Consider the following 8,649-nt stretch of genomic DNA (forward strand, 5'->3'; position numbering starts at 1 on the left):
ACTTATGCGAGTTTCATGCCTGGGTATCTGCTAAACTTACTTTGAACCTGTTGCATCCAGGGCGGTCCTAAATTAATAGTGGAGAATATCCAGCCCATTTGAAACAAAGAACAGTGAGTGAACAGTATTGCTTGACGTTTAGCCTGATCTGAAGCGGACTCTATATTTAATTATTCGCCTAGAGATGACTAACAGCCATCAATATCCATGACTACCATCTCAGCCACCATCCTACATGGAACAACAACATGTGTATTTAGGATTAATATTCCCCTTTGTCAATAACAGATCGAACACATCTGCCGCAACATGCCTTGAACTGACATAATCTTCAAACATGTATTTTAGACTATTATTGGCAGGATATGGGGGTGCATCCCTGTGCCCCCATCAGATTTGTATATGCCAATAGTCAAAATTATCAATTAGCGAAGATTGCGCTGCTGCTTCACAATGACAAGTGCATGAACTGCTTGATGCCTTCACAGAACTCTCCTAATCCTATTTGCAATAGCCCCACCATGGGTATGCAAGTAGAGGGGAGGAAAACCAGCTTCTCTCTACCACACCTCTCATCACAGTCATCCAATGCTTCTGCTCATGAATCATTTTTGCATCTTCTAAAAAAATATACAATATAATTATTAATTATTTTAATGCTGGATTGATTAAATTTAGCCCATGGTCTCTATAGTTTATAAGTATTGATTTTTAAATCTAGTCAAGTACAATTTATTTTATGTCGTCGTTCAAATGTTGCTAAGCAATGATGTATGTTTGGTATTGCTTGTTTTGCTACATGCCTATGAAACAGTCATTAGTTTTTTTGTAAACACCTAGGAGCAGCAGAGAGCGACTTAAGAGTATGTGCACTCTTGCAACACACTAGCGTGTTTCATCTCCCACACTGGGATATTTTAATAGTGCGACACCAGACAGGCCTCAATGCCGCTGAAAGGTAGCGAGATACCAGCAAATAAATAAATAAATAAAAACAAAACGAATGAAAGACCACAACAGCGCGCCACAGACTTCAGAAGCACAACAGCACAACAAAAATATCCCTGGCATCAATAAATTTCACTGACTCGGCCCGCTATTACAGTACACCCACAAATTTCAAATAATTTTAAGGTGTCGCCATTACAATCCTAATTGAGAGGCCCGATGGCTAGCAAAACACCAATTGAATCTCCAAAAGCTTCAGCACTATGTTTGTTTTAAAGTGCAAAATCAGGAGATACCCCTATTCTTGAAGTTCCTCTGCCAAAAATTGCCTTATAATTTAAAAAAACACTGCAAATATCACATTTACATAAGTCTTCAGACCCTTTTACTCCAGTACTTTGTGAAACACCGTGGCAGCGATTACAGCCGCGAAGTATTCTTGGATTTGCAAACGCTACCAAGCCCCTTGCGCCACAACTGGTATTTGGGAGTGTTTCTGTTCATGCTGTGGCTCGCATCCTGACTAGTCTCAACAAGGTCCCTGCAGCCCCCTTATAAAAATCCCCACAAGCATGATGCTTGCCCACCACCATGCTTCACCATAGGAATCGGTGCCAGCTTTACCTCCAGACGTGGATGCATTGGCATATCAGGCCACAAGAAGGTCAATTCTTGCGTTTCATCAGACCAGGAGAATCTTTCTCATGGCTTCATGAGAAGTTTAGGGGCCTATTTGGCAAACCAAGTGGGCTAATTCATGTGCCTTTTACTAAGGATGGCTTCCGTCTGGCCCAACTCTAACCATAAAGGCCTATGGTGGGAGGCGCTGTGCCAGAGATGGTTTGCTCCGTCTGGAAGGTTTCCCATCTCCAACAGAGCGCAAGGAACTCTGCAGCCCTCGTCAGAGCTGACCATGTGTTCTTGGTCACTGACCAAGCCCTTACTCCCCGATTCCCTCAAGTTGCCGGGCGCCAGCTCATTGCGAAAAGTCGGGTTGGGGTTCCAAACTTCTTACTATTTAAGAATGATTCAGGCCCAACTATGTTCTTGGGACCTTTCAATGATGACGAAATGTTATTTGGTACCTTCCCAGATTGTGCCTCAAATAAACTAAAAGTAAATGTATAAATAAAAAGTAAAACAATAAAATCTCAATACGAGGCCTAATCACAGGCGACCGGTACCACGCGACCGAGGCAATTTACAATGAGGGCCCCATATTCATAGCAGCATCCAATGATGCCTTTCCCCTGAAACATACAGCTGTCTTATACTATGATACACACTTCTGCTACTGTCACTAGCGGAATTCCCTTTCCCCATAGCTAGGCCTGACAGCTGAGGACTTGTGAAGAGCCCAAAATTAACAACCTCTGCCGATAATCAAACAGTTGCCCTTTTGTTAGAAGAATGCTTTTAAAGTAGTTCACAACTCTTAGCCAGTGTTACGTAAATTTCAAGCTGAAAGTACAGCTTGTCCTCTGGCCTTGGCCCCCAAGGGAAGGAGAGCAGGGTTGCCGCCGAGCCATGGACCAGTTCTCAGCCTTTGTAGGCAAAACACTGGAGGTAAATCCTGGTTATTGTTTATGGCAATGCACCACAACCAAGTTAGAGTGACTGATCTAGGGCTGCCAGTCAATATAATTGATCATAAATGATCTAAAAATGTCAAACTGAGTCTAATCAGCACTCCTACGCTAAGATGACTTTTCTGGAATTAAGGGGCCAGGCAGATAAAGACAAGTTGACCCATGCCCGCACACATAACACTATTGCATAATAATACCGGGCCCGCACTGAGACAGCGGGGGTTGCGAGAACACTCGCTGGGCATGATCCAATGTCACCCCTGGGACAAGGCCAGCCAGGGAAGGAGATCTTACCAACCACAAAGCAGTGGCTGTGTGGCTAGCAGAGGCCTATGCTTAAGCCAGATCGGAAAGAGGCAATACCATTATTGAATGAGCAATTCACAGTCCACTTGACAATTCAAAACAGCAATTCAATTATTCTTCATGCCCTGATTTTTTACAGGAAAAGCCAGACTCATATAGAAAGCCAATAAAATGAAGATCATTGCCATTGCGTTCGCCATTGACATCTAGCCCAGCTAATCAAGAAATAAGAAGGTGAGATCTCAGCATCTATCTGTGTAGCAGCTAAAGCTCTCATCTCGTCTGAGGCAACTGCCATCAGCCAGATGAAGCCAATTGCACATCTTCTACCCCATACCCTCTTCGCTTGTACCAAAACGCCCTGCGCGACCGTAGAAAGCCAGCTTTTATGTCTACTATTTTGGTTTGGTCAAGGGCGTGTGATTTGGGTGGGCTTACTGATGTTCATTTTCTATGCCTTTTGTATTGTCGGTGTGTGTGCTTGGCCGTGGGTGTGCGTTAGTTCGGTCAGTTCATTCTGCGTTGCTTATTTTGTTATATAGTGTCGGTTAAAATAAAGCCTGCCAGATGGCAACACTTATCAAGCTGCGCTTGTGCCGATCCAATTATTCCTCATCCGATTGATGACACCCGCCTACAGAACTACCCACCACAAAACGCGAGCCAAGCAGCGTTGGTTATGAGGAGCCAGAAGCGTTTCAGGACTCCTGGAACTTGGGAGGAGATATGGGACGCCGTAAGGGACCCTGCGAGACAGCTGCCGGGAAGATCGCCGCCCTGAAAGAAGAACTGCGAGGCCCAGGCGAAACCGAGAGCGCGGACGATATGAGGCAAGCAGCGCAACAGGCACGAGAGGACCAGCCCACCAAAAATTATTGGGGCGAGGGAACACGGGGCAGATTGGCGGAAGGAGTCAGGCCGATAACCTGAAGCAACTTCTCCGACTTCCGCGTGAAGCAGCGTCGACTGGTCAGGCACGTGTTAGCGGGTAAAGCGCACCGGTTTCTCCAGTGACCACCGCCTCAGGCAGCCCGTTGAGCCGCATATGCCAGCCCCCTGCCAAGTGCCATGCGAGAGGGCATCCAGCCAGGGGTGTATTCTGCCAGCTCAGCGCCGTTTCGGCTCTCACGGTGCGCCTTTCGCCTTATGGTATGCCTGCGCCGCGCTCTGCTTAACTGTTATGTGTCTACCGGGGTGCCTGGGCACGGTCTTCAGCTGCTCCTATGCCTGCGCTCCGCCCCGCCTGCCGGGCTTAAAGTGAGTATTGAGCCAAAGGAGAGGCTCGAAGTGCGTAAGCACCAGATTTCCAGCATGCTCACCCCACAGCGGTCTCGACCGTGCCGCTGCTCTTCTGCGAGGGCCGCGCCGCCGGCTTAAATGCCATTCAGCCTGGAGGAGTGGTGCCCAAGGCTGCGCACCCAGGCTCCAGCCTGCCTTCCCCCACACCGGTTTCATCCCGGGCCCTCCTCTACGCCCCACCAGGCCTCCTGTTAGCCGTCTCCCCCAGCCTGCGTGGGCCCATGTGGCCAGCCCCACGCACCAGGCTGTCTCTGCCGGTCTTCCTCCCTCCTCAGAGTCCCCTCCAGTCCGCGACCCTCCAGCGACGCTCCATCAGGAGCCTCCCAACCAGTTGTCGCCCTCCAGTCCGCGAGCCTCACAGAGGCGCCCTTCAGTCCGCGAGCTTCCAGCGACGCCCCTCCAGTCCGCGAGCCTCCAGCTGTACGCCCATTCAGTCCGGAGCCTCCAGTGTCGTCCTCCAGTACCGGAGCCCTTCCAGTGTTGTCCCTCCAGTCCGGAGCCTCCAGAGGCGCCTCCATCCGGAGGCTCCCAAAAAGGCGTCCCCAGTCCGGGGCCCGACTACAAGGGCCTGCCCAGTCCGTAGCCCGCCCAACTAGGGTGCCCAGGCCCGGGGCCCGCTACGATCGGATCCCCCAGCCCGGGCGTCGGCCCTCAGCGAGGCGTCCCGCTCGGAAGGCCCCGCCACCTAAGTGGGCCGAGCCAGAGGCTGCAGCCGGCACGTCCCTCACCCAGAGCCGCCACCGCGGAGAGAAATGCCACCCAGACCCCTCCCCTATGAGTTCAGGTTTTGCCGTCCGCGAGAATCCGCACCATTTGGGGGGGGGGGGCCCTGACCGTAGAGAGCTTTCAATGTCTCTATTTGGTATTGGTCCAGGTGTGCTTTGGGAGTGGCATTCTATAATTCATTGTCCTATGTTATGCTATTTCTTTGTGTTTGCGCTGGCGTTAGTTCTGCAATCAGAGGCAGCTAGTCTATCGTTGCTCTGGAGAATCATACTGAGCGCAAGCTTTCCCACCGTGTTTTGTGGCCGTAGTTATTTTCCTGTTTGTTTTGCACCTGACAGGACTGTTGCGGCTTTCGTCATTCTGCCTCTTGTTATTTTGTTATAGTGTTTCGTTTAAAATAAAGCATGAACACTTTACCACGCTGCCCCGCTTTGCGCGATTATTGCCTCATCCGACGACCAACACCCGTTACACTTGCTCTTGATTCTACCCAGGAAGCTAGCCTGTTCTCCTCAAAATGTGATTAGCAAGCTTGTTGTAGCTTTTAAATCAGCTGAATATAATTTAGCCACCTAGTAATTTTGGTATAAATTTGATCCATTATTTAGCTACAGTGCTTCCAGACAGGAAAGCGTGCCTTCCAGACCGGAACCCTGTGAAACGTTGAAAGCGCGTTCCAGAATGACAACACCTCACCTGATTGGCCCATAAGCAAAAAGCGCCTGTTCACCGAGCCATCGTTCCTGCAATTAGTGCCTAAACTCTGAGCTGCACAGATTCAATATAGCGATAAATGTTAGTTTTGATCACATTAAGAAGATACCAGTAGCCAAGTTTAGTAAATGAGCTTGCATTCATCTTAAAACTTAGTTGCATGCTTGCAAATCTTATGAATGTATTCACATATCAACTACTATGTTTGCAAGTGTTCGGTTTATTTATGCACACAACACATTATGGCTTTGCAAGTGTAACGCTTGCATTTATTCTAAAATAGTATATATTTTCCCAAATATATATAACTGATTATACAGGTGCAACTCAAGTCTTACATGTGCCAAATCACTTCTTTTACATACTGTACGACTTATGCACAATTTTACCTTCATACTACAACCTAGCTCCTCGAACTTGATTAATAGCCTGAAATGCTATCCTTGCGTAGCTAGTATAGAAGTTGGTAGATATGACTATGAATGCCCATATAGCCTCCCAACTTCATACTAATTTCTAGGGGCTAGTAGTATAACAGAAGAAACAACAAGCAACAAAAATTATTACATTAATTATTATTATTAAATACAGTTTAGAAGTCGAAATGTTTACATTACACCTTAGCCAAATAACATTAAACTCAGTTTTCTCCTACTACTCTAGAGTCAGTTAGGATCACCAACTTTATTTTAAGAATGCCAAATGTCAGAATAATAGTAGAGAAATATTTATTTCAAGCCTTTATTTCTTTACACATTCCCAGTGGCGTCAAAAGTTTACATACACTCAATTAGTAATTTGCACTTTAAATTGTTCAACTTGGGTCAAACTTACAGTAGCCTACCACAAGCTTCCCACAATAAGTTGGGTGAATTTTGGCCCATTCCTCCTGACAGAGCTGGTGTAACTGAGTAGGTTTGTAGGCTCCTTGCTCCACACGCCTTCAGTTCTGCCCCAATTTTCTGAGGACTTTGTGATTGGCCACCTACTTGTGTTGTCCTGAAGCCATTTTGCCACAAACTTTGGAAAGTTGCTTGGAGTCATGTGTCCATTTGGAAGACATTTGCGACCAAGCTTTAACTCCTGACATGACTCTTGACATGTTGCTTAAATATACCACATAATTTCTCTCCTCATGATTTCATCTATTTTGTGAAGTGCACCAGCCTCCACTCCTCAGCAACAGCCACCCCACAACATGATGCTGCCACCCCCGTGCTTCCAGCGTTGGGATGGTTGTTCTTCGCTTGCAAGTCTCCCCTTTTCCCTCAAAATATACGATGCGTCATTATGGCCAAACAGTTCTATTTTTGTTATCAAGACCAGAGGACATTTCCCAAAAATGTAACGATCCTTTGTCCCCCATTTGCGTTGCAAAACCGTGCAGAATCAACGACAGACAGACAGACAGATCAGACAGACAGACGACAGAACAGACGACAGACAGACAGACAGACGAGCAGACAGACAGACAAGAGAGACAAATAGACAGACAAGAGACAGACAGACAGACAGACAGACAGACAGAACAGACAGACAGACAGACAGACAGACAGAACCAGACAGACAGACAGACCAGACAGACAGACAGACAGAACAGACAGACAGAGACAACAGACGCGAAGAGGAACAGACGAGAAAGTCAAATCAGACAGAAAGACAGACAAACAGACAGACAGAGCGAGAAGCAATCCAGAAGATCAGACAGAGCAGACAGACAGACAGACAAGACAGCACAGACAGACAGACAGACAGACAGAACAAAGACAGACAGAAACAGACAACAGACAGACAGACAGACAGACAGAAAGTCAAGACGAGACAGACAGACAGACAGCAGACAGACGAAGGGACAGACAGACGTGAGGAAGTCAATCAGACAGAAAGACAGACAGACAGACAGCCACTCGCAGTGACAGATGGGCCGTGTCATCTCTACAGTACAGGGGGTGACTCTGAGTGACTGATGTGCACATGCAATAAGGAATGTGTAGAGGTGGAGGGCTGGTGAGAACAGTGGAGGAGCAGGATCAGGAGGGAAAGCGGGCATCTGTCACCCCACTTCACTATGATGACACACACAGTGTGAGAGGTAGGGGGGAGGGAAGGTGGGAGTCAGAGGCTAAAGCTGAGGATATCTGCCACCCCACTGGAATCATTTCACACAACAACGGGGTTAATTAGGAAATACACCCCAAAACTATTTTATTGTATTTATTCATTAGTCCAGCGTCGCTTTATGTGCGTGGAGGAAACAGACCCGCAGTATTTTATAAACTGTAGCATGCAGCCTTGTCAGAGATGGGTGTGTGTGTGTATAGGCCACGGTAGAGCTGAGCTCACCATGCACAGTATACCGGACTATACACCGGTAGACCACTTAATACAGGCCCATACACCAGTAGAACCACTTAATACAGGACTATATCCCAGTAGAACCACTTAATACAGGACTATACACCAGTAGAACCACTTAATACAGGCTATATCCCAGTAGAACCACTTAATACAGGACTATACACCAGTAGAACCACTTAATACAGGCTAATATCCAGTAGAACCACTTAATACAGGACTAATACAGGACTATATCCCAGTAGAACCACTTAATACAGGACTATACACCAGTAGAATCACTTAATACAGGACTATATCCGAGTAGAACCACTTAATACAGGACTATACCCAGTAGAACCACTTAATATAGGACTATACCCCAGTAGAACCACTTAATACAGACTATATCCCAGTAGAACCACTTAATATAGGACTTATACCCCAGTAGAACCACTAATACAGGACTATACCCCAGTAGAACCACTTAATAACAGACTATACCCCCGTAGAACCACTTAATAGGACTATACCCCAGTAGAACCACTTAATACAGGACTATACCCCAGTAGAACCACTTAATACAGGACTATACCCCAGTTAGAAACCACTTAATACAGGACTATACCCCAGTAGAACCACTTAATACAGGACTATATCCCAGTAGAACCACTAATATAGGACTATACCCCAGTAGAACCACTTAATACAGACTATACCCCAGTAGAACCAC

Source organism: Salvelinus sp. IW2-2015, unplaced genomic scaffold (genome assembly GCF_002910315.2).
Source record: "Salvelinus sp. IW2-2015 unplaced genomic scaffold, ASM291031v2 Un_scaffold3764, whole genome shotgun sequence".
NCBI lineage: Eukaryota > Metazoa > Chordata > Actinopteri > Salmoniformes > Salmonidae > Salvelinus > Salvelinus sp. IW2-2015.